Below are 26,207 nucleotides of genomic sequence, written 5' to 3' on the forward strand. Positions count from 1 at the left end.
TTCTGACACCTACCCTATCATAGCCTACCTGATCAAACAAAAGCACCACGCTGACGCACATGAATGCTGCCACGTGGTTCGTCTTGAAAGTACGTGTAGCAAGATTATACCAAAGATTATACTGAATTGGTATTTTTTGTAATTACAAAAAACTTTGTATGCAACTCGTTGCAAAGCAAATAACTATTTTGCAACTTCTCATCGTAATAGGCCATTTTACCTCACGCAAATCTGTCAGGAAAAAGCCTACTTTCCCACACCAAATTAACAGTGCTGTAATGGTTCATTACAGCACTGATTTGCGTTGCGTAATGAACCATTAGGGGTGATACACAAATTATGTCACGCAAAAATCGACCTTTTTCAACCCCCCCTCCCTCCTATGTCACACTTTTTGTATGGGACCACAATATTTTTTGTAAAGATTGTCACGCTATGCAAACCCCCCCCCCCTCCCCCTAAAAGCGTGACGTAATTTGTGTACGACCCCTTACAGCACTGTTATCAGTTTTGATCAACTTATTGATGCTTTCTGGACGCAGGTTTGTAAAATTGTGACAACTGAACAGTATAACCTGCTATGATCAGACTTCCTTAACCCTAAAAGGGATACCTTCATGGCCTCAGTTTCGTCACCTCGCTGAGTGTGTTCCATCAAAGACGAGCTCTGAAAGACGCCTGGGGTCCAATGGACCCCAGGTATCCCTTTTAGGGTTAATCATGACTATGAACATCAGTGTGCTGTCTGATCAAAAAGTTTTGTTAAAAACTATCCTCAAGTGGTAATTTATGAAGTTGCAAAAAACGTTGTACGCAACTCGGTGCAGAACTCGATTTTTACAGCACTCATCGTAATAATCCAACTCGGCAAGCCTCGTTGGATAAATGTACGGCTCGTGCTGTAAAAATCATCATTCTGCACCTTGTTGCGTAAACTACTATTCCAGTCTGATCAACATGAGCACTTCCTGCTTTACTATTGTGCACTTCGTCTGTTATTGGAGAGGAACCCATTACCTGAAGATATTACCTTAGCTCGGAAGTTTCTTCATGAGTTTAGTTTGTAGTTTTGAACTTTTTATGGCTTGAATAATGTGTCTCATAATCTGCACATGTTGCTTCATCTGCCGGTTAACGTAGCACTGTATTTGAACCTGTGGTACTGCATGAAGTTTTGGAGTTACTGAGACTCAAAGTTAACACAATGGAGAAAGTTTACTTGAACTGGTACGGTATCGGCCGCCTCCAGAATTCAAACTGCGAAGTCTGCTGTTTACCTGACGACAATAAACATCGTATAATGAAATGTACTTCTGGTGCACAGCAAGTCTGGGAGTGGACAAATTAAATTTTAACGAAACGTCTAAAGCTCAAATTTGATAACGCGGAAAATATTCTGTCATGGAAAATAAACCCAAAAAATTAAAGACAAAAAACAGCTTTATTCATTGTTAGTAGAGCAATTTGTTACAATTTGAACAAAGAAGGATGTTTGTATAAATTTAAAAAACAATTGCGAGAGATGCGGTGGAACCACAGAATAGCTTTTAAGAAACATTTCGGAAAGTTTTGTAATTTTTGCTAGGTTAAAGTATGGATATGTATAATTTGTTAATAGTTTGTAATATGAATGTATGTTAACGGATGTATTACAAAAATGGATAAATAAATGTAGTGTTATATACAAAAAAAAAAAAAAAAAAGAAACTGCAGATTTGTTTTCGATGAGATGTCAATTAAGGAAGCTCGTTCATATTAGGGGCTGTCCATTTATTACGTAAGGGGATTTTCACGATTTTTCGACACCCCCACCCCCCCTTGTAAGATTTTTTGTATGAGAACCAAAATATGTTTGTATGACGCGTAAGATTTCTCTAACCCCCCTCTCCCCCCATAAACCCTTACGTAATTAATGGACAGCCCCTTACTTGGTATCAGGCAAATTCTATGAAAACGTGACAATTGAAGATCTAAATTTGTTGAGCAGTTACGCTTCAGTGTTGGTGTTTATGCTAGTAGTTGGTATCAGGAGAAGATTAAAGCAGATCGGGGCATTTCAGTGTATCGGAAAATGTCTTGAAAAACATTCTCTGGGATTTGATTTTTAAAATAGAAGAAATAGGATATGCAGAGGTCACTTCATCGCGCCCCGGATAACAAAAAATGGAACAACGTTGGATTGAATGTCTATAATAACGTTGATCTTAATAGCAATCCACCCTGTGAACCCTTAACGTACGCTAGATATTATGCCAATTATTAGGAATACATATTATAGGGTACCAGACTGGACACACAAAATTTGCTGGTTTTCTTTGGTACTTTGAGGTCTTGAAATTAATCTATGGTATTACTGAACCTGGATGAAAATGTCGGCAACAAAGTATTACTGAAAACTGCAAAACTCATTTCCGAACCACGACTTTTTGGTATAAATAAACAGTCATACTTTCGTTTCTAATTTCTATTTGAATACCATTTCAGTTTTAGGTATTTAATTTTCATCCACACATCTACCCTTACCACATTAATCAAATGCTAGGTAGATAAGGGTGTAGTGAATACAAGGCGAATAGTAATGAGAAAAATCGAATCACCTTTACGTAGTTTACGTTGAGTGTGTATTGATGACAGATACTGAGATGAACTCAAGGGAAGAAAAAGAAGCGAACGGATCGAAATAAATTTCCCCTCAGTTATATGACGAGTGTTACGAAGAACAGTCGACGTGAATAATAATTTTGTTTTTGTTAATAATAATGAGTAGATTTCGAATACGACAAAGGGGTTAAGCATGTAAAACAAAGAAAATCTTAACATATATTATTCTTGCAACTTGAAATTATGGATGTCATATTTCTTGCTTGCAATTTAAGCGGACCTGTAGAGGAAGCATATGTCCAGGATAATGGAGTATGGTGATTGGAAATAATAAATCGTAAGTAGTTTTCGTAATTTTTATGCTACTGCATTGTAAATAAAAGTAATATACAAGAAAAAAAAATCTTTGCTGCGTTAAAATTTTTTTTTGGGTATTAGGTGAGAGTAATGTAACAAGGTTACAAAATGTAAATAAATATTTAAACATCAAATTTTATATCAAGTTGGATTTCTCAAAACAAAAGAAAAATAGTGTTATTGAGAAAGAAATCTACGGGTGAAAAAAATATCAGTAGAAAGTGATTAACTACGAATCAGATGTTTGGTGTGGTGATGCTAGCGAGCGATCTGTTGGCTTCCAAAACAAGCTTGGCCAGAGTTTTCGGTTCTCTGGGTGTGTGTATTCTGTACATACTGCATTGGCGGATCTACCTGCGCTGAATCCCTACACATCTATCTTGGTCAACAACGGAGGAAACAGAACGACATTTCAACGTTGGACAAGTGAACCTCAAAGAGTGTTTTTACGAAATGTTGTTTATGTGCACCAAATGTGGATTACACCATCATACCACAAACATTTCATTTTCCATGCATTGCTTTTTTACTATACCATACTTTTTCCACATTATCTCCTCCTGCACCTCTGCTTTATTTCTATTAACCTACTATATACACTATCGTTGAACCCCATTTGTCCTCAATTTCTTCTTCTCCTATCTTCACTCCCCCCCGTCAACAACTTCTACATTCTCCACCTTCACCAACAGCCTTCACCGGCTATCTTCAGATCACTATCCGAAACGACCGTATAAACGAGGCGCGTAGCCTCACCGTCAAGTTACAACTCGACAACTACATTCGTGGTGTATACCCCGACGAACCGATCCAAACTGAAACGAAACGTTTCTTACATCCGAATCACCATTCGAATCAATTTACTACATACCTGCGAAACTCAACCTTAAACCACTCCACACTTTTCTCCCATTTCCTAGCAATCTAACGTGGTTCAACTTCTTTCCCTCTACTGTATTGCAACTACCTATCATTTTGCTTTGCTCCATTCTAAATATATATCGTATTTCTATTTTATCGGCTCTATTATCTTTCCAATCAATATAGAATCTTACATCGGACGATACTAACCAACGTCAGTCTCGTCGTGAATCTTCCAACACGAACACGCGAAATTTTATATGCTCAGCCTTTTTCAATTTCTCCCGAGAAATTGAGGGCTAAACATAGTGATAATCAACGTAGTATGTACTAGTGATGATCTATGGTGGATTCATTCAACCGGTCATGCAATATTACTGTATAATTGTGAAAATGTTGGGCATGAATTTGCTTTTGCAGCCTCGTTGGATAAATGTACGACTCGTGCTGAAAAAATCATCATTTTGCAACTTGTTGCATAAATAACTATTTCACCTCCCTAAATACAAAACATTCAACTATTGTAAACCTGTTCTGAGCCAAAAACAACATCTTTACTTACCAGCCAAAATCAGCTAAAACATTAGATTTAAAACTAAAGGCGGCAACTGAAATAGGTACCTGTGAAAGAAAAAAGAGATAAAATATGTTAATTTCCATTTCATATAAATATGAAGAAACTAATATGTGAGGAAGAGTGCACGATAACCTCATCTAGTGTTCGGTATTTATTGAATAATGGCAGCTTTTTTCCTATTTTCCCGGGAAATAACTAGCTTAGAGTTTATATTGCTTTTTTATGAGTTTGCATAAACAACTTTAGTGTTCCACTTCCAAGTGGACCCGATGCACAGGGGTTGCATCAGCAACTGCAACTAGGTATAGGCAACGAACGCCTACGGGGATACAGTAGCGTAATTGAAAACACAAATTGATTTACTGTTCCGCTCTGTCATTGTGTTCAATTTCCTCCCAGCAACATGACGACGACGGCGACGTTGCGTTGTTGGATCGTTTCACTTTGGGACATTTTTGCATCATCACCTCGGCAAATCATAGCATACAGCCTCGGGGGACTCTCATGTCTGTCTGCGATGAGTTTTCCCTGGGGGTTGCATGTGCAGATGCTTCTACTGGGTGGACGATTCGACAGAATCCATGGGTCTAATAATGGTTGCCGCCGTAAAGTGGTCCTATTTCAGTTGACGGATGTGGTATTTAGCGGCTTGCATATCAGCAAGACAGTATTTGCCTATCGTCGTCACATCTTGTCTATGCAAAGCACGAATAAAATTGCATCGAGAAGGCCATAAATCACGGGTCATAAATTATCAAAATTTTCATTCGTCCATTCGGTCGTAAATCTAGCTGCAGAGGAATTTTGGCATTCTCGTTTTTGTGTGTCGTTAGATAAAAGCCGATCCTAAGTGATGCATATTTTTGCACCAACATTTAGAAAGGGTGTAACGGCTTTTGTAAATATTGCTGTTGGAAATCGACTGTAATCTTGACTCTACAGATTAACGGCTACGCAGTCTTAGGGTTCAAAAAACGAGTGAATAATAAAACTCGTTTTTTGAACCCTAAGACTGCGTAGCCGTTAATCTATAGAGGCTTTTGTAAATATCAGCTGTTTTCGAAGTTGTGGATCGTACACTCAGAATAAAAACCCTAATTAATCCACCTAGCGGTGATGGCGCCTTTCTCGTGCCTTCGAAACCCCATTTCAATAAAACTCAAGTGAAATGTTGATGTAATCGCACTTTCATACAATTAACAGAAATCCATTTCATGATACCAGAAATCATATCGTTTATCTGGCTTTTAATGTTTGAGCATCAAACTCTTAAGAAAAAGACGCTATCTTGAATTAGAAGCCACCATCTTGGATTTCAGACCGCCATCTTGGATATTCTAGTCGCCATTTTAGGAGTCCAGACATCTTCCACATATCAAATATTTCCATATAGCATGCTTTAAGAGCCTAAATCTCTATTAAACAGCCACCATATTAAATTTTGAGCAGCCACCTTGAACATTTGGCTGCCATCTTGAATCTCCAGTGTTGATTTCCGCACAAAACTCGCCAACCATGCTAAAGGTTACAAAAATCGCCGTAGTTTGATGTATCGCATGATGGGGCTAGTTCAGTTTTATATACGGCCAGTTCTACTGGTGCTGGTCCGGATCACTGAAATGGCCATAACTCCGGAACGCCTTGGCCGATCTGGACCATTTTTGATAGCAAACAATTCCGGTTAGATTCAAGCTATAATACGATAAATCGGCCAATGGGAAGTGCTTTAAAAGTGAGTGAACTTATTTTGCGCACATACATACATACATACATAACATACACACATACAGACATAATCTTAATTCGTTGAACTGAGTTGATTGGTATATGCGACTTGATCCTCCGAGCCTTTTTTTTTTTTTCGAAAAATCGTTTTTTGAGTGAACATATAGTTTTTTAGTACACTAAGTGTACGAGAAAGTCAAAACACTTCTTTCGAGCTTTTTAGCTTTAGTTATCTAACTAAACCAATAGATTCCAAGATCTTTTTTGGTAGCAAATTTAATAATCTTTCAAATGCGATAAGTTTGACCATTTTCAAGTTATAGCCATTTTGAGACAAGCAAAGTCAAAAACATGTAAAGTTCAATTTCTACGTAACGGTTTAGCTTTGACCTTAGGATTAAAAATTTTTTTCACCGGTCTGAACCTGTGTGCTTACTAACGCACACTATGTCCAAAGGGAAGCAAGCCCGTGTACAAGGGGGGGGGGGCGTTTAGGTGTTAAGCCCCTCCCATTACCGACACTTCATACACTAGGCGCCTCTCCGCCTTTTGCCAAAATTGGCAAAAACCCCTCCCTTGGCGCCACTTCTGTGCACGGGCCTGAAGGAAAGTATTATGAAAATCGAATGTACCTCAAATGTTATTCCCTAGGATCGTAGCCTTGGACCTCTAGTTTCAGAATCTGTGCGGTTTAAAATATTTCATCTTGGGTTTTTTGATATTTTTGATTTTTTTCCTGTTTTCCCATACAAATATCGAAAAAAGTCATTTTAAGGTCAATTTCGTCCCATATAAAAATGAACCCTTTGGACATAGCGTGTAACGTTCATGAGGTTATCAAAAAATCCTAGCTTTGCTGTGTCGCATACATAGGTTCAGTTCAATTTTATATTTAGCCGCTTTCGGAGAGACACCCGTAACTGGTTACGGCACTACCGGCTGTCCCTAATGTGGTCCTAACCTATTTCTTTGATAACCAGTCATCAGGATATCAGAAAAGCCGTTATTTGTTGTATCGCATGCATGGGTTTGGAACTCTTTTATATTTGGCCACATCCTTCGGGACCCCCGGAACCGGTTCATACATGGTCTGATACTGTTTTCCTGCTAATCGTTCATCAGGTTATCAGAAAAGCCGTTATTTGTTGTATCGCATGCATGGGTTTGGTACTCTTTTTTATTTGACCACATCCGTCGGGACCCCCGGAACCGGTTCCGGAACACTACTGGTTCAGATATGGTCCAATATTGTTTTCCTGCTAACCGTTCATCAGGTTATCGAAAATGCCGCTGTTTGATGTGTCGCATGCATCGGTTTGGTACTCGTTTATATTTGGCCACTTCCGATGAAACATCCGGAAGCGGTTCCGGAACACTACCGGTTCAGATGTGGTCTGATACTGTTTTCCTGCTTACCGTTTCTTAGGTTATCGAAAATACCGCTGTTTGATGTGTCGCATGCATGGGTTTGGCTCCCTTTCATATTTGGCCATTTCTGGTGCGACACCCGGAACTGATTCCGGAATACAACCGGCTGTCTCTAATGTGGTCCTAACCTATTTCTTTGATAACCAGTCATCAGGTTATCAGAAAAGCCGTTATTTGTTGTATCGCATGCATGGGTTAGGTACTCTTTTTTATTTGGTCACATCCGGGGGGGCCCCCGGAACCGGTTCCGGAACACTACTGGTTCAGATATGGTCCAATATTGTTTTCCTGCTAATCGTTCATCAGGTTATCGAAAATGCCGCTGTTTGATGCGTCGCATGCATAGGTTTGGTACTCTTTTATATTTGGCCACTTCCGGCGGGACATCCGGAAGCGGTTCCGGAACACTACCGGTTCAGATGTGGTCTGATACTGTATTCCTGCTAACCGTTCATCAGATTATCGAAAAAGCCGCTGTTTGATGTGTCGCATGTATGAGTTATGTTCAATTTGATATTTGGCCACTTCCGGCGGGACACCCAAAACCGGTTCCGGAACACTACCGGTTCAGATATGGTCTGAGACTATTTTCCTGCTCACCGTCCATCAGATAATCGTAAATGCCGTGGTTTGATGGGTCGCATGCATGGATTTGGTGCATGTTCATGTCTGGCCCCTTCCAGGGGTACCGATCCGGAACACCTAAATGGCCATAACTCCGGAACGGCTGGACCGATCCGAACCATTTTCAATAGGAAACAATGGGACCAGATTCTGCGTCGAATGAGCCGTTGATCGTTAAAATCGGTTGATATTTACTATCTAAAAGTGAGGTGACCTTTTTTTGTACACATACACACACACATACATACACACTAGAGTGGGTCAACGTTGTATGGAGAAACTTTAAATTTGATCGTATCAACCCGGAACAAAGTTTTTTCAATCTATATTAGCGTCCAAAACAACTGTGCAAAATTTGGGAGCGATTGATTGCGTCCCCGTATTCCGCTTTGCGATTGAAATTTGTATGGAAGTTAGTATGGGAAAACGTACTTTTTTGCATTTTTCTCATAAATTGAAATTTTTCGTCTAAAACAGTCTAACCAATGACAGTAAAGTATAGCCTAGGATATGCCGAACAACTTTGCCGAAGACCGCAAAGTGATCCGACGCTTGTGAAAAAAGTTATTCGCCATGTAACTTAGGCCAAAAATTAAGACTTTTTATTGTTGATGTTATTCCTTTACATGTTAAATGTTAAGCACCACTGGGCAATCTATACGCTATAACTTTTTTCACAAGTGTCGGATCACTTTGTGGTCTTCGGCAAAGTTTTTCGGCATATCCTAGGCTATACTTTACCGTCATTGGTTAGACTGTTTTAGACGAAAAATTTCAATTTATGAGTAAAATGCAAAAAAGCACGTTTTCCCATACTAAATTCCATACAAATTTCAATCCCAATGCGGAATACGGGGAAGCAACCAATCGCTCCCAAATTTTGCACAGTTACTTTGGATGCTAAAACGAATCGAAAAAGCTTTGTTCCGAAAAATCGACTTTGTTGACCCAGTCTAATACACACACACACACACATACACACACACAGACATCATCTCAACTCGTCGAGCTGAGTCGATTGGTATATGAAACTTGCCCCTCCGGGGGCTCTATCAAAATTTCATTTTTGGAGTGAACATATAGCCTTTCGGTACACCTTGGTGTACGAGAAAGGCAAAAACATATTAAATTTAATAGTTCTGCACTTAGATTATGACCAGTTGCTTTTACACTTGAAAACTATGTGCAGCGCTGTTGAATCATTGTCGATTCAATCATGATAGAATTTATGTGCGTCGCTTTCGGTTTTCAAACGTTCAGCATATAAGTTATATTGGATCGAATAACAAAACCATTTCCAGGTGGGGTTGGCTTCGAAACGTAAATAAATGCAATATTTTAATAATTTGCAACCGAGCTTACTTTACTCCATGAATAATACCAGATATTTAAGCTACAGTACATGAAGAGGGTTAAGTGATCCCGTCGAGGACTCCACCGTTCCTTCAGCACTTTGGGGGAACCACCGGATGCTGGTGATGGCATGACGGAGCTAAACTATTTCGGCTGCAAAGTTCGCCACTTTTCACCGTTAGTGAAGCGATCGATCCTGATGCTGCAATAGGAATTCACTCATTGTGAGCACCAAACATATTTTAGAGAACGAATTGTGTACTTACCCTTGAGTATATCCATTATTTCGGCCGGTCATTGAATCCGACAGCACGCGTTCGTACGAAACATTCATCTCCTGTGCGCGCCATTAATGTCTTATCTGTTTGCTTCCTTTTAAATTTTATGTGCGAAAGGTTACTTGTTATACTGTTGCACTTGGAATATATTTTAGTAATAATAAAAATAATGTGTCTTACTATAGATTTTATCAGTTGCACATAAACGAGCGATTCTCTCTCTCGTCGGCAGTCTATGCGCTTAGCGCACTTAGAATCTATCAGTCGAATAATTAGTTATTTTATATTTCCCACTCACAGACACTGCAATAGTAGGGAGAGAATTCGCTCCTCTTTCCGATAGTGGTGATGGATTGCGTGGTAGTATGCTTTGACTCATCCCAAGTAACAATTCCATAGCTACAGTGTATCAAAAAATTGTCCGTACAGCACTCTCTTTGAGAAAAAGTCAGCTAAAAAACATTTGTTTTAAAACAACATCAACATCATGTTTACTTCTTTCAACATAGAAATATGTCTTTTTTGGTGTTACGTATTCAAAATAATTTTATTTTTAGTTACTTTTATTTTAAAATTGATTTACTTAAAATACCCATGAAATTGACGCAAAAAAATTGTCCGTACAGTTACGTCCTACTCTGAAGTAAGTCTAGTAAACAAACGTTTGACAGTCTATCGCGAGCGAACCAACCCGCAGCACGAGTATCCAGTGTTTGCAACAACAGAATCGGTAAAGTACTTGTTTTTGATAAATTTTGGACAATTTTTGAAGAATTTTGGTGTATTTTTCAGAAAATGGCCGTTCCACGCAGCAACATCCCAGTTGACATTCGAAAACTGATTGTCAATCTCAAGAATGAGGGTAAAAGCTTGTCCGAAATAGCAGGTGTGGTGAACCGTCCACGATCATCGGTCCAGTATGTTCTTCAAAACTACCAGAAAACAAAATCGCTGGAGACTACTCCCGGAAGAGGCCGCAAACCAAAGCTAACAAACCGTCATAGCCGATTGATTCTTCGGGAAATCAAGCGAAATCCTAAGACGAGTGCTCCCAAACTGGCTGACAGTCTATCGCGGTACGGCAACATTGAGGTAAACGCTCAAACCGTACGAAACAAAATCCGTGTGAAAGGTTACCGAGGTTGCGTTGCTCGGAAGAAGCCGTTCATATCCGCCAAAAACATTAAGAAGCGACTGGAATATGCCCAAAAGTATGTGGTCGAACCAGAGGAATATTGGGAGAATGTTATTTTTACGGATGAAAGTAAATTTAACATTTTTGGAACTGACGGACTGGTTAGAATGTGGCGCCAACCAAACACCGAATTGAATCCGAAGAATCTGCGACCGACTGTTAAGCACGGTGGCGGTAATGTTATGGTTTGGGGTGCATTCAGTGCAAACGGTACCGGAAACTTGACGTTTATCGAATCTACTATGGACCGTTTCATGTATCTGGACATTTTGAAGCAAAATTTGAAAGCAAGCGCAGAGAAACTGGGTCACGGGACTGATTTCCGGTTCGTTCATGATAATGATCCGAAGCATTCGTCGAAGTTAATCAAAGAATGGCTGCTGTACAACGTCAAATCAACACTCCCTCACCCTCCCCAATCACCGGACCTTAATCCGATTGAAAATTTGTGGGACCATCTGGAGCGAAAAATCCGGGAACATACGATTCAGAACAAGAACCAGCTGAAAAAAGTACTGATGGAAGAATGGCAGAAAATCCCAACCGAAACTACCCGGAAACTGGCTCTATCGATGAAAAGGCGTCTGCAGAGTGTGATTGCAGCAAAAGGTGGTCACACAAAATATTGACAAGGTTTCTTGAGTCCGACTTCCTGAAATTATTGCGTTGTACGGACAATTTTTTGATGCAATTTTTTTACCTTTTTATGTTGATCTTTTTTTAAACATTGTTCATGTTTTGTTTATATGAATTCGAATGTTCAATATGAAAGACCAAATGTTTGTCTGATAACTGAAATAAATATGGTATTGTTATTGACTGTTTAAATGTGTTTAATTAATGCCTTTCAAAATAAGCGCTTGCTGTACGGACAATTTTTTGATACACTGTAAATAGCCAAAAATGTCTAAAAATGAGTGTGGACTTATTTTTTATTGATTTTTCTTTTGTGTTTCTTTTTTAGCTGAAATCGTTGGCTCTACCCCATTTGGCATAATGTCATTTGGCATAACGCCGTTTGGCATAACGCCGTTTGGCATAACGCCGTTTGGCATAATGCCATTTGGCATAAAGGCCATTTAGCATCATGGCTATTTGGCATAATGCCGTTTGGCATAATACGAAGAACAGCCTTCTCGATAAGAATGTGCATAATCCTTGTTATGCCAAATGGCCATTATGCCAAATGTTCTAAATGGTCATTATGCCAAATGGCATTATGCCAAATTGGGTAGAGCCGAAATCGTTGGCACTAAACAATCGATTGCCACTACGACTTCCCGTAAATCTTGATTGTGAAGTTATGTAGCTATGCTGAACACGAATAAGTTAAAAATAATCATTTTTGATGAAATAGTTGTTTTTCGTGATATAAATCACTTTTTTCAAAGGAAATTGCCTAGCTTTAGGCGCAATTGCAAATTCACTAGTTGTAATAGTTCTAACGCGTTATTTGGGTTTAGAAGAGCAACATTAAGCGGAGAAGGCAATTTTTCTTTCTAACCGATGTTTAATTCAGTGTCGCGAAGCATCAGCGTACAAGTCACAAAAAAGCTGATAAACACCAAGCTTGGTATCACCCTGTCTGTGCGGTTTCTGATTCGCTCTCTATAGGGCACTGCACGAAGTTCTCTCCTTCTCTTTCACTCTTACTGAAGTTTTGTAAACAACAAGGCCAAGAAACGTCAAAATCCCATACAAAATCAAAACAGTGCAGTGCCCTATACAGTCGCTAACACCAGAAAAGACAGAAACCCATCATAGTCACTAGTCACTAGTATGGGACTCGCTTGTATGGAAAAAATAAATCCTCGCTCCAGTCGACTTTTTAGATCCCATTAAGGTCCCATATGAACTGTACAAAATATCAGCGCAATCGGTGAAACTATAATTTAGCGCAAGCGGTTCAAAGTTTTCATAGGATTTACTATGGGAAAAGTTGCACTTTCAAATAAAAAATCCCAGAGGTCGCCCCTTGTCTCCTTAATTCAAATCGATCAACGCTTCTTGTAGAAAAATCATTTATGAAACTTTCCTTCGAAGACCGCAAAACGATTGGATGTATGTGGAAAAAGTTATTGATTTATTACCGATTAGTGATCCATTGAACGGCTTTTTGTTTTGTTTTATCAGCAGCACTGCTGATCACCACCCCCAGAAACAGCAGCAACCAAGGCAGCAGATACAGTGCTGCTAATAAAACAAAACAAAAAGCCGTTCGTTGGATCACTAATCGGTAATAAATCAATAACTTTTTCCACAAGCATCCAATCGTTTTGCGGTCTTCGAAGGAAAGTTTCATAAATGATTTTTCTACAAGAAGCGTTGATCGATTTGAATTAAGGAGACAAGGGGCGACCTCTGGGAATTTTTATTTGAAAGTGCAACTTTTTCCATAGCAAATCCTATGAAAACTTTGAACCGCTTGCGCTAAATTATAGTTTCACCGATTGCGCTGAAATTTTGCACAGTCGATATGGGACCTAAAAGAAATCAAAAAAGTCAACTGGAGCGAGAATTTGATAATTGTCCCATACTACTAGTCACCCGGTCACCCTTGTTTGCTACAATCATCCTGAATTGGATACGGCTCATGTGAGTGTCATGACTCTCTCCGTCGCCTCAAGCAGATGCACGCGCAACATCATGTAAAACTATGCATGTGTATTATCACAAGCACGGTACTACGTCATAAATCCTATTCGTTTTGCATGGCTCAGTTTAAACGCACACATTGAGCGCACCACGCAGTTCGCCCTGGCTACGGCAAACGCTCTCACTTCGCCCGTTATCCGACGTCTCCACTAGACAGAAATGTCTTGCGATTTTGCTGGATATATGTGTCATTAGACCGGCTATTACTCCCTCTATCCCAATATCAAAATTCGTGTGAATTGAAGGAAGAAGCACACGAAATATGGAGGAATTCAATTGGATCCAATGGATGGGAATGCCATGCTCCACTTATTGGGTGAACGAGATCTATTTCATTTAACTTTCCTGCCCGGCTAAAGCGCACTTTACTTCAATAAGATACTCGGGCAGCCAATGAGTATTTACGCAAAAAAAAGATCATTTTGATCATTACTATATTGAGCCCTTATTACATTGATCACAAAGGTCCTTAATGTCTAAGCCTACCTTAGTCTCTACCCTACGCTTTTTGCCGTCGGTGTTCCGTACCGACTCGTTGATGAGCCACTGCTGGAATGAAGAAGGGGCCCCTTTACAGCTGTGGCGCCGCCGTAGGCGCGGCGGTATTCGATCGCTCGATACTGAGCGCTTGTAGATTCGAAAGCGGGAACACACATTAGCTGGACGTCAACATTCACTCTCACTGACGTCGATCTTCAGGCCGGCAGGCTACCTGCTGCTCTCGTTGCTGCCTAGTTCGACTACTCTCACACACTATCAACATGCAATCTACCGTCCAGGTAGATTCTTCTTCGCATACAATAACACCATTCACTCCGTCACGGCTTGCATACATGCACTTGCATTTTGGCCTATCGATTCAGACGCGACGCAACCCCGAGCACGAGCCGAATATTCTCTTCGCACTGATACTCCGGTTCAAACGAACACCACCGCGGGTGATCTTGATTACACTGTGCCGCTGACTCTGCTCGCATATATCGGTAAACACTGTCTGCTCATCTTGCGTGGATCGGAGTGTGTTGATGTGATTGACACGCACACGACGATCGGCGTCGGCGGCCGTGTTGATGGCTAGGTGTTTTGCTCGATGATTATCGAAGCTTGCATGCAAGAATTTCCACTAACACTACCGCGTCTTCTTGTCACTAGCACGTGCACGGATTGAGGAGGTACTAGAGTGATGACTGCCTATGTGTTACCGAGTCGCTCCTGATGCGATCGAGGCATGAAGCCGCGACCAGGGTAGAGAAGAGGCAACCCGGATAGATGCCTTGGCAAGATGGATGCGCACGCCAATGAGGCACGTGATAAAAGGCCCTGGAAGTATCTTCATAAACAGGCCATTCATGGAAGAATTTGATTATTATCATTACCTCTTGATAGAGAGCCTTTCTCGGATTCGTGCTTCTGGCACTGCGATCGCTGACGTGGTACTCCTTTGGAATCGTGTATGCTGTTGGAGAGATTTCTGATTAGCCGGAGTTAGACGCTTCTATAGATGAAGATTTCACCTTATGCTAGGCAAGATGGTGACCCTGCAGACGCTTGGTGCTGGTGGAATTTTAGTAGTGGTCTCCTTCCTTCTGTGTGGCTTTTCTGTGCGGATGAAATTTACTCTCGTTAGCTGTCGGAGTATGTTCGCCGTTATGGTAGTTAACAAGGATGGAAGAAAATCACTTCAAGCGATAAATGATACAGGATACGAACAATCCAAGATAGCCTTGTTCTTGCAGTGGCATGATGCCGACGCCTCACACCGTGCTCGTATCACAGAGCAATCAAAGCATCTGATGCACGCTTTATCACGTGATGACCCGTTATCGGATCATGTTACAAATCGTGATAAATTTTATTCATCACAATTTAAGCCTCTTTTGCATCCGTAAACCGCATTCATTATTAGAAATAATGTATTCATAAGCAAATCTGGAAGTTCAAGAAGTAAGAATGCTCAAAAAGTGGGTGAAATCACGAATTTATCATTTCGACTTCATGATAGCGGTCGCATCGCGCCCGCACACGCTGAGCGAATCATTCTTCTCGGATCGTAGTTTGTTATGATGCTTGACGACAAAAGGTTATCGTTGTTGCTATGATCGCGCGATGCCTCTCAACCGCGACACATTCGAAATCTGATCATGATCACTAGATTTCCATCCTTGGTAGTTAATTTACCTTGTATATCACAAAGGTGTCCAACCATTTAGTTGAGCCACGTTGGTTTTTAAAACTCGAGATCGCGGTTGCGATGCGGATGGCTTGGACGCACTACTAAAAGTGTTCTTTGTTCGTGCTGCTGCTTTGTTGGAGAGCTGCAGTTTTCTCGGTGTGAGAGTGTGAATTGATGACCATCGTTCCGATGGTTTGTCGTTTCGCTTCGGGGAAGCGTTCGTTTTGTGTGCCGCTACAGTGTTTCCCAAACGTTGTATTGATGGTGTGTGACGTTGCGGTAGGCAATATTCGGTCAACACGATTCACAGTGTAACACGGCCCACATTTGTATGAAGCGAACAAAAAGTTTTCAAAATTCACGGGGCACCCTCTAGAATCGTGCCTTTGGATGAGAAGAACAATCTGTGAAAGATTCAGCTCAATCGGTTGAAAACTGAGCTGGCGCAAATGAGTTGAAGGTTTGTATGGGACAGTGTCTAAAAAATTCAGCCCAATGATGTTCAATCAGTGCGAAAACGAACACAAATAAACGAATGCAGTCTACCACCAACATGACGCCGAGAATGAACATGACAAAGAGAAAGCAAGACAATGAGCGCGACGCCTCGTAGTGTAATCAACGGTAGCTGAAGTTCTGTTTTGATCTTCAGCCCGAGCTCGGTGAATATGAATTTGAATTTTTTAATTTGGAAATGACTTTTTGTGATTTTAGGCTATTTAAGGCACGTAAATGTCGATATGTTGCCCTAATTATATTTATTATGCTTGCTTTAGATGAATGGTATGCACCAGCAGTACTTTTTGCTTCTAAATCGTGTTTAAACCAAAAAAATCAATTGAATATGAATATGCTGACTTTGAATATCAGTGGGTGGTTTAAATTCAGAAGACAGCGAGGTAATGAATTTTTAATTGCTCGAACTTCAGAGAGTGGCACACAGGTTGTCAAGACGATAATCAAAACAAAAACAAATCTACGACGCAGGAGCCACTGGGCGTCGGTGCGGATGACTGTAATTTGACAAATTTAGACACTGGTATGGGATGTTCAGTCCAAATATATGGGAAATTGGATGACCTCGAGTCTCTCATACAGCACGCCGGTTTGGCGAGTTCGATTTGGCTCAGAATTGAAAGAATAGCAGTTGATACCCTAATGAACAACTTTGTAGAAGACCATATCACGATAAAACTAAATTTAGTTGCGGTTTAAGCCAACGAAAGCAGGATGAGGACATCCTCCCCAGTTTACACTCGGTTGTTACATGCAACACGTGTTTTCCGTTCGAAGCTTGCGCACTACATCATAGGCGGCTATGTTGTCCTTCATTTCCATTACTCACGCACGTGGATGGGTATCGAGACGAGACAATGAAGAATTACATAGCTGCCTATGATGTAGCGCGCAAACTACGACCGACAAACACGTGCTGCATATAACAACCGAGTGTAAACTGGGGAAGATGTCCTCATCCTGCTTTCGTTGGCCGAAACCGCAACTAAATTAAGTTTTATCGTATTATGATCTTTTACAAAGTTGTTCTTTGGGGTATCATCTACCATTCTTTCAATTCTGAGCCAAATCGAACTCGCCAAACCGGCGTGCTGTATGAGAGACTCGAGGTCATCCAATTTCCCATATATTTGGACTGAACATCCCATACAAACCTTCAACTCATTTGCGCCAGCTCAGTTTTCAACCGATTGAGCTGAATCTTTCACAGATTGTTCTTCTCATCCAAAGGCTCGATTCTAGAGGGTGCCCCGTGGAATTTTTCGACATTTTTGTATTTGGGCCAGTCTAATGTGTCATGACAGAAATGTTCTCTCGCTGTTTGCATGGAAAGCAGCGGTGTTGATAATTTCTGTTACGTTTTCTCTTTCTGGCAGAAAAATGGCAAGACATTTCTGTCTAGTGGAGACGTGGGGTTATGCATCGTTGCTCAGGTGAGATTGATTCTCTCGCATACTCAGCAACTGCTATCGCTGCAAAGCTGCGAAGGATGGAACCCACAACATGTTTGTCATTCCAGGCGTGACATGGTAGCTGGTTCGTATCACCTTGGGAACGGTGACTCCAGAAAGCGGTTCAAGTGATTGTCTCGTGATGGTCGCGATTATTCGCAAGACTGGTTTAATTGTATGCTGACCAATTTCGTCCCAAAGTCATTTACATATTTTTGATTTTTGAAGCTATTTAATTTTAAGTTTAAATTTGTTTAACAAAATGCTGTCACGTGGCTACATATAGATCCACCGGGTACTGGTTTTACAGAAATTCTTTTGGCAATTTTGGAATTGCTACTAAGGTTATCCGCAAAAGTTGTTTTAAAGTGATCAATTTGACCCCGGATTACGGTACCGTGCTTTAATGAGGTCGATGATTTTCGCAAAAACACCCTTGCCATCAGGCGCACATATTTTCATGATTGAGAAAGTCGAAAGTTTTCCGTAATCAATGAACACCAGATAGAGAGACTCTTGGAATCCATTGATTTGCTCCAGAATGATACGGAGCGTGACAATGTGGTCCACACAGGATCATCTATCACGGAATCCTACTTGCTGCTACCAGAGAGTTGCATCAATCTTCTCCTGTATCCGGTTAAGCATCACTTTGCAGAGAATTTTGAGAACTATGTATCGTTACATGATACAGTCAGGTCACCCTTTTTGGATACCTTTGCTAAGACGTCTTGCATCCAGTCGGCCGGAAATGCCGCGGTTTCCCATATGTTGCAGAATAATTGATGCAGCAGTTGTGCGGATACTCAGCTGATATACAATCGACCCTTGGGGCCCTGTTCGATGTCATGCTACAGATGGCTATTTCTATCTCCTACACTGATGGAGCTTCGGTGTTGATGAGTCGAACCCCTGGCGAAGCATTCATCTTAGTCCCACTAAGACTACGTGAAACATCGTAGAGGAGACGGATGTCGCCGGTGTTAGTGGCTTTCTCGCCTTCGTCGCCTAGGAGATCCGCCCACGCTCTTTTGTCCCGTCTATATGAGCGTTTCACTTCCTTCTCGAGAGCCAAATACTGACACTGATGGGCTACTACTTTGGCTCCTCGTGCTTTCGCTCGCTCTAGCGCGGCTTTGGCGTTTCTTCGCTCCTCTATTTTCCTCCAGGTAATTTTTGAACACTCATTTTTATGTTTTGCGCTAACGTAAGAACAAACTGAAGTCTTGTGAATGTATCATTTTTGATCTACTACTTTTTCTGGGTGCGTAGCTCACCCAAACTATTCTTGTCAGTGGCGGCGACGGCTACTTTGGTGGCGCTTCATTGATATTCTACGCTTAAGGAATATCCGCAGCGTGGTTTTCCAGTTCCTCGACGAAGGACCTTTTCATCGCAACGTCTTTTAGTCGGCGTGCGTTGAACCGGCGCCCGATTTTCTTCTCCTGTTGATGGATCCAAGCAATGCGCAGCCGGATCTCGTCGATGAGAAAGGAGCGATCCCCTATTAATCACTATGAAATTTGTTACCACAAAACTCTGCTAACAGCTCTCCGTTCTTGCTAAATTCTCCGCGAGCACGGCGTCTCACGACGTGCTCATAGTCCCAGTTGTCAGGACATCATTTCATTTATTTAGTTAACATAAAATTCATGATAATACTGAATCAACAATTTGCCGCCATAATACTCGATTTGCCCAACGCTCGCTAGATCACGCTCCACCTGGTCTGCCCATCGTGTTCTTTGCGCTCCACGCCTTCTTGTACCAACCGGATGGTTAGCAAACAATAACTTAGCAGGGTTGTTGTCGGGCATTCTTGCAACATGCCCTGCCAACCGTATCTGTCCAGCTTTAGCCACTTTCAGGATGTTGGGTTCACCGTAGAGTGCAGCGAGCTCGTGGTTCATCCTTCTCCGCCACACACCGTTCTCCTGCACGGCGCCAAAGATCGTCCTAAGCACGCGTCGCTCGAAAACTCCGAGTGCTTGAAGGTCCAGCTCGTGCATCGTCCATGTCTCCGTGTCCGTAGCGAGGTTGTTAACCGATAAATTATCGACAGTTAACTCATCGCAAACTCGATAACGATAAAGGTTGCTCGATAATCTCTCGATAACGATAATCAAACGATAAATCAACGCGCAGATCAACGTAGCTTCGATAATTTTGCGATATATCTAGTTACCCTAGTGACGGCATCAACAACGGTTCAGATCGCGAAGAAAATTTTTCGGAGAGTCGAGTCGATAATTTCCACAGTTAACTGTATCGCCGATGACGTTTCCGCTTGAAGACGTTATCGTTATCGACGATAAACGATAACAGACGTTAACTTGACGTTAACTCTATCGCCGATAACGATAATTTATCGATCAACAACCTTGGCGTAGAGAACCACCGGTCTTATTAGCGTCTTGTACATGGTATATTTGGTGCGGAGGTGAATCTTTTTTGACCGCAGTTTCTTCTGGAGCCCATAGTAGGCACGACTTCCACTGATGATGCGCCTTTGTATATCACGGCTCACGTTATTGTCAGCCGTTAGCAAGGAACCGAGGTAGACGAATTCTTCTACCACCTCGAAAGTATCCCCGTCTATCGTAACACTGCTGCCAAGGCTTGTCCTGTCTCGCTCAGTCCCACCTACCAGCATGTACTTTGTCTTAGCCGCATTCACCACCAGTCCGACCTTTGCTGCTTCACGTTTCAGGCGGGTGTACCTGCCACCGTTCCAAATGTTCTAGCAATAATATCCATGTCATCCGCAAAACAGACAAATTGGCCGGATTTCGTGAAGATCGTTCCCCGGCTGTTGAGCCCGGCTCGTCGCATCACACCTTCCAGGGCGATGTTGAATAGTAGGCAGGAAAGTCCATCGCCTTGTCGTAGTCCCCGTCGAGATTCGAATGAACTGGATAGTTCACCCGAAATCCTTACGCTGTTCTGCACGCCGTCCATCGTTGCTCTTATCAGTCTGGTAAGTTTCCCGGGAAAGCTGTTGTCGTCCATGATTTTCCATAGCTCTGCACGGTCGATACTGTCGTATTCCGCTTTGAAATCGATGAAGAAGTGGTGCGTTGGGAGCTGGTATTTCCGGCATTTCTGGAGGATTTGCCGTACGGTAAGATCTGGTATGATGTCGACCGGCCGTCGATGAAACCGGCTTGGTAACTTCCCACGAACTCATTTACTTTAGGTATCCCATATAAGACATGTTCAAAAATTGAGTTTCTGCCAGCTTTTCTCAGAATTGGACCTCTGTGCAGCGCCACGATAGGTCCTGACGTCGATAATGTCGGAGAAGTGCCATCCAGCAATCAGATCGTGGTCGATTTGCGATCCCGTTTGTTGTGGTGATCTCCTGGTGTAACGATACGGGAGGCTGTGCTGGAAGAAGGTACTACGAAACGAATGGCCATGTTCTTGGAGGCGGCGAAATCGATGAGGCGTAGGCCATTTTCGTTCGTCAGCTGGTGGCCGCTGAACTTTCCAATCGTCGGTCTGAATTCTTCCTCCTGGCCTACCTGAGCGTTTAGATCTCCTATGATGATCTTGACGTCGTGGTTTGGGCAGCGGTCGTACTCGCGTTCGAGCTGCGCTTAAAATGCGTCTTTGTCATCATCAGTGTCCGGAAGCATAGGCCAATAAGAAGCGCTTTTAGAAAATGGCTTTGTAAAGAAACGAGCAGAAGGCACTTGAAACAAAAACATTCTTCTTATTTTTTTATAATGTAGTAAACAGTGGCGCACCAAGTGTAACGAGGGGCAAGATCTGTAGATCACTACATGTTTAATTCGATTAATGAGCATGAGCATGAGCATGAGCATGAGAGCATGAGCATAGATGACCGTACAATTCGTAGTTGCTACTCCGTGATTGATAATGAACAATCGAAATTGCACAAGGAACCAACAAACGGAGCTTGGGAATAGCTACCGCTCTCAATGTGCACAGTTCGAAAATTCCAGACTTTATTAGTCAATAACGGCGCCGGCCACGTCCTTACGGTCATCGAGGAAGGAAAGGAATGTTAGTGTGACGTACGTTGCTACTAGAGACCGAGATCACCTCACGGGAAGGAGTTTTTGTTAGTGGGGAGGGGGAGAGTCACATGATTTGGATTCACTTTGGTAAGTGATGTGATTCATGAAAGGTTGCATTCACACTTGAGTCAAAACATTTATTCATTTTGACTAAAATATTACAAATGTCGACACCGAAGATGACGAACCATTCAAATTTTTGTGTAAATGAAAAAATGAAAGAAAATAATGTGCATTGAAAACTAGCGCCGACACATGACGTGACGAACTTTTCAATATTTGTTAGATAAATACACAAAAACCAGAGCAGAATTTTATGCATCCTTAAGCATTAATTATTTTGATAAAATGGAACGAGCTCACCAATAAATATCCTTCGAAGTGTCCAGTGCGTATGTGCTGCAGCATCTTCCACTAACTGGCCTCTTCTCCGAAATCACACTGAACCGCTATAACTATACACGGGTACGACGATGTGCACATTCAAATTGACGACGACGCGGCCGGCCCGAATGAAAAAAGCGGTCTCTTCACTTTGCCGCCAAAATCACACTCCACTACATGTTTAATTCGATTAATTGCTTAATAGAGTATGTGTCCTATGTTCAGAATTCACATAGGCCCTTTGATTTACACGCGTGCCGCTGTCCGATCACTTTTGCAATATTTTCAACGCCTAGCCACGCCCAGACCTGTGAACGAAAACATTTGATACTTTGTATACACAAAATTCAGCATATTTGTAGTTCCGTGTCAAAAATTGAGCTCAATCCAACAAAGCAAACCATAGTTACAGCATCTTAAACTTGACCATTTTGTATGAAAATCGGCGTTTGTCCGATCAATTATGCACCACAGTGTATGTCGCATTATGTCACAATAAGCAGATGTGGTTGTTGGTATAGTGAAATTCAAACTGCTCTTACTTTCAAAGTACTCAACAAAAATGGCTGAAATTTTCACTGTAAACAGTTTAACACAACAATTTTACACTGTCAAAGTTTTATAAAAATCGGGACAGTGTTACCAGTTTTACAGTCAAAATAGTGCACGCAGAACTAAAAATGGTCAAAAAGTACCTAAAATTTACCTTGAAGCGATTTGAGCTTTGGATATTTACTAGAAAAAATACTGAACCGATTTCGATCAAATGTTTACCACTTAATTGATACTATGTTAAGAATATCGAGTGAAATTTTCAAACGTTTTGATGAGCTAAAAGAAACTTATAGCCTAAGTAATTTTTTGAAATGGGTGCACAAATTTTCTAAAATCTCATTTTATGATATCGACAATATATGCGCCAATACTCAACCGATTTTAATGAAAATTTTATGGTATTAGCTACACATAATATACTATTCATGGTCAAAAAATTATCTATTTTGACGAACGCAATCAAAAGTTATACAATTTTTTCTGTGTGGCAATTTCATCGTGTTCGCCCTTTAGTTAATAGTTTCGGTTGATTCGGTTGGTGCGTCCCATTGGATCCATAGTAAGGTATCGAACCCGTGATTAATCCAGTAACGAGTGCTTAAGGCGATCGCGATCTTTGACGGAGTGCTGGACAATGCTTTGGGGCGGTGAAGGATTGACTACGAGTTCTTTGGCAACACCAGCACTTAGCAGCCTAAAAGTGACGGAAGCTAGACGCAATTTAGCTGTAGCTAAATACTTGAGTGTTATGGCGGAAAATTTCAAGTATAAAATTAATTATATTGTGATTGAACAACGTGTATTTTGTTAATTTTACGGCTCGTTCAGTCTTTATTAAGCAGCTAAAACGCCTTTTGCACCTACTGTCCTACGTTTCGGTGTGTATTTCACCTTCTTCTGGGAAATACACACCGAAACGTCGGACAGGAGATGCAAAAGGCGTTTTAGCTGCTTAAAAAATTGAAAAAGTCGTAAAACTAACAAAATACTCGTCAATTACAGTCATACGCAATCAGTGATAAATAGCTAACTGACTGAATCAACTTTGTAATTATCTCGGTATATTGCATAAATATGCTAAACGCCCAGTGGGCATGCACTGCACACCTGAAAAACATGTATAGGAACGTCAGATGTCGCACAACTGTTTCCATCTGAAGCCGATAATTATGTCAAATGCATAATTAATTCACCCGATTTACTAATCAACTCCGAGTTCCGACAAAGGCAAGCAAATATTTCCGTTGTCTTTTTCCTACCCAATGTTTAGTCAATCAAAGTTGTTTCACGCAGGATTCCCAACCAGCCACGTGTTTCCGATCTCACAACTTTTACTACAACGGCTGCTATGGGCGGGCTCGTCGAGTAATCTGAAGGTCACCAATTAAGGATTATACCGTATACCAGCAGTCTGTGCCGCGTAGGCCGTAGAGAAATGGACTCACCACCAGCCACTAACCAGTGAAGCTTCCTCTGTATTTGACATCTCATTTGGGGTTGCGACCTATTGCAGGGACGAGACGATGAAAGCGAATGATAACACAGTCGGAACTGAACTCAACAGTCCAGAGACAGAGGGATAACGTTTTTGTCCGTACAATCTAGTATCGTTTTTCCCTTTGGTGTGTTCTATCCGTTGCCAGACCTTTCCATTCTAGAAGGTAACAGTACAAACACTAGGGACAATTTGCCGTCATAAACGGACGAATCTCGGTCAGCAGATCCTCGGACGGGCCGAGCCTCGCTTATTTGGAGCGTGAAAGAGGAAAAATCTCCCAAACTCTCTACTGGCACGAGACCGACTGACTGACCGATGTGAATGCGAAAGAAACGGGTCATTTTCTTTCATGGTGGTGAGGCAATTATGAAATCATTATTTCGCTTTTCCGGTCTGGTGGGATGAAATAACAATAACAGAGGGTATCCGTGCGAGCTTACAGCAGGAAAAGCATGGGTTTTTATCTTTCGGCGCGAGACTTGACTTTTTTTGTTCGTAGTCTGACACGCGCAACTTGCGGCGCTAAGATGTAGGATAGCGGATTGAGCTCAGAAGAAAAAAATCAATATGGGACAAATCTTTTTCAGAGATTTGAAACGTGTGTCGACGAAATCAGCACTCGAAGATTTATTCAAGATCACTCATTCAGGAATCTCCCATCATACTCCTAAGAATTGCCGCATCTGATCAAATTAATTAGTATTGTAATACATGTATTCTATGAGCTGCAAAATGACGAGTAGACACCCTGCAAGAAGCATCTCACGTATGTAGCTCAGGCCCTTAAAAAATCCTCATTCTTCTTCGATAATTTGAGGTAGATTGAGGAGGCACGTCCTGAGCGTCTCTTCTCCAAGGAGATACGACTGAAAAAGCGTTTGTCATGGTATCCAGCGGCTGAGTATGAAATATGAAATGCTATGACGCGTCAGATATAGGGTATTTTAACCAATAGTACATATGTTATCCGAATTGAATTGTATTTACCAATGGTTGCGCAACAAGTTCTATATCTTTCTTATATATTGCACACAAAAACCGAACAAAAACACCTTATATATTTCATAAAATAATCATTTGAAGAGTCGATCAAATTATACTACAGTGGACCCCACGGGGTCCACTATTGGGTTGTTGTGGTCCAATTGGATAGATTGTATTCTCTTACTACGTTAAATCAGTGAAAATAGTGGATTTTTATTATCTGTCGGATTTGGAGGACGTATACGACTGGGAGGAAATGTTGAACTATTGTGGCTTTCTCAGTCTAAGACCATTGAAACGGCTAGTTTGGCATAGTCCAACGTTTCGGTCCCGTGTATTGGACCTTTTTCAAGGGATAACTGAAAATGATAGTCAACATTAGAACATAGACACATTACAAATATACATTAAACATACGCAGTCAACCGTCTCTCGTTATGTGGTTTTTGAATGCAGTTTGAGAGTTGGAGCTTCTTGTAATGCCCTAATTTGTACATAGAAATGTTATTAAAAATGCTAGAATTATCAAACTGACTATCTACATGGTAACAATTATCATCGACTCACATTTAAATAAAACACATAAATTTTCCTTGTACTTTTTGGGACAACTTACACTGCATGTGCACTAATGAGGGGTAAAATGGACACCCGGGGCGAAATGGACACCCCTGTTTTTGCCGAAACCGTTGACTTTCATGAAAAACTTTTAATGCATAAGTGTATAGGAACAAGTCATGGTTCTTTTTTTCAAAAGTACCATATATATTGCTCCAAAATAACCAAAATATCATTGAAATTGAAATATGTTTTTCATATGGTGTAATTCTTATAAATTAGAAGCTTGATGCTGCTAAAGTATTACGAGTGTTGGAGTGTGTCCACCATAAAAACAAGTATACGAAGATTTAGCAATGGATGAAGTATTTTATTTTTGATCAGAATTTAC

The 26,207-nt window shown here is 41.2% G+C and overlaps 1 protein-coding gene and 1 long non-coding RNA gene across 2 annotated transcripts in view; both read right to left on the reverse strand.

Moving 5' to 3' along the window:
- Positions 1 to 26,207, reverse strand: part of LOC109423852 (uncharacterized membrane protein DDB_G0293934) — a 619,352-nt gene that overhangs the window by 404,562 nt on the left and 188,583 nt on the right. The window lies entirely within an intron of this gene.
- LOC115269724 (uncharacterized) lies at positions 14,008 to 16,139 on the reverse strand. The gene is made up of 4 exons (XR_003898884.2): positions 15,833 to 16,139; positions 15,169 to 15,253; positions 15,031 to 15,110; positions 14,008 to 14,974 (listed from the first exon to the last, which is right to left on the reverse strand). It is a non-coding gene; the product is annotated as an uncharacterized LOC115269724 (long non-coding RNA).

The sequence above is a fragment of the Aedes albopictus genome, chromosome 2 (assembly GCF_035046485.1).
Source record: "Aedes albopictus strain Foshan chromosome 2, AalbF5, whole genome shotgun sequence".
Taxonomy (NCBI): Eukaryota; Metazoa; Arthropoda; class Insecta; order Diptera; family Culicidae; genus Aedes; species Aedes albopictus.